The sequence below is a fragment of the Ailuropoda melanoleuca genome, chromosome 4 (genome assembly GCF_002007445.2).
Source record: "Ailuropoda melanoleuca isolate Jingjing chromosome 4, ASM200744v2, whole genome shotgun sequence".
Taxonomy (NCBI): Eukaryota; Metazoa; Chordata; class Mammalia; order Carnivora; family Ursidae; genus Ailuropoda; species Ailuropoda melanoleuca.
In genome coordinates, this window is record NC_048221.1 from 2,062,921 (window position 1) to 2,063,695 (window position 775).

The window sequence follows — 775 nt, forward strand, 5'->3', positions numbered from 1 at the left end:
AAAAGATAAAATGAACTTATGGGACTTTATCAGGATAAAGAGCTTCTGCACAGCCAAGGAAACAGTCAAAAAAACTAAGAGACAGCCCACGGAATGGGAGAATATATTTGCAAAGGACACCACAGATAAAGGACTGGTATCCAAGATCTACAAAGAACTTCTCAAACTCAATACACGAGAAACAAATAAACAAATCATAAAATGGGCAGAAGATATGAACAGACACTTTTCCAATGAAGACATACAAANTAAAAAGATTCTGCACAGCCAAGGAAACAGTCAAAAAAACTAAGAAGCAGCCCACGGAATGGGAGATGATATTTGCAAATGACACTACAGATAAAAGACTGGTATCCAAGATCTACGAAGAACTTCTCAAAGTCAATACACGAGAAACAAATAAATCAAAAAATGGGCAGAATATATGAACACTTTTCCAATGAAGACATACAAATGGCCAACAGACATATGAAAAATGTTCAAAATCATTAGCCATCAGGGAAATTCAAATCAAAACCACATTGAGATTACCACCTTACGCCAGTTAGAATGGCAAAGATAGACAAGGCAAGAAACAACAATTGTTGGAGAGGATGTGGAGAAAGGGGATCCCTCCTACATTGTTGGTGGGAATGCAAGTTGGTACAGCCACTCTGGAAAACAGTGTGGAGGTCCCTTAAAAAGTTAAAAATTGNCAGTCCCTTAAAAAGTTAAAAATAGAGCTACCTTATGATCCAGCAATTGCACTACTGGGTATTTACCCCAAAGATACAGA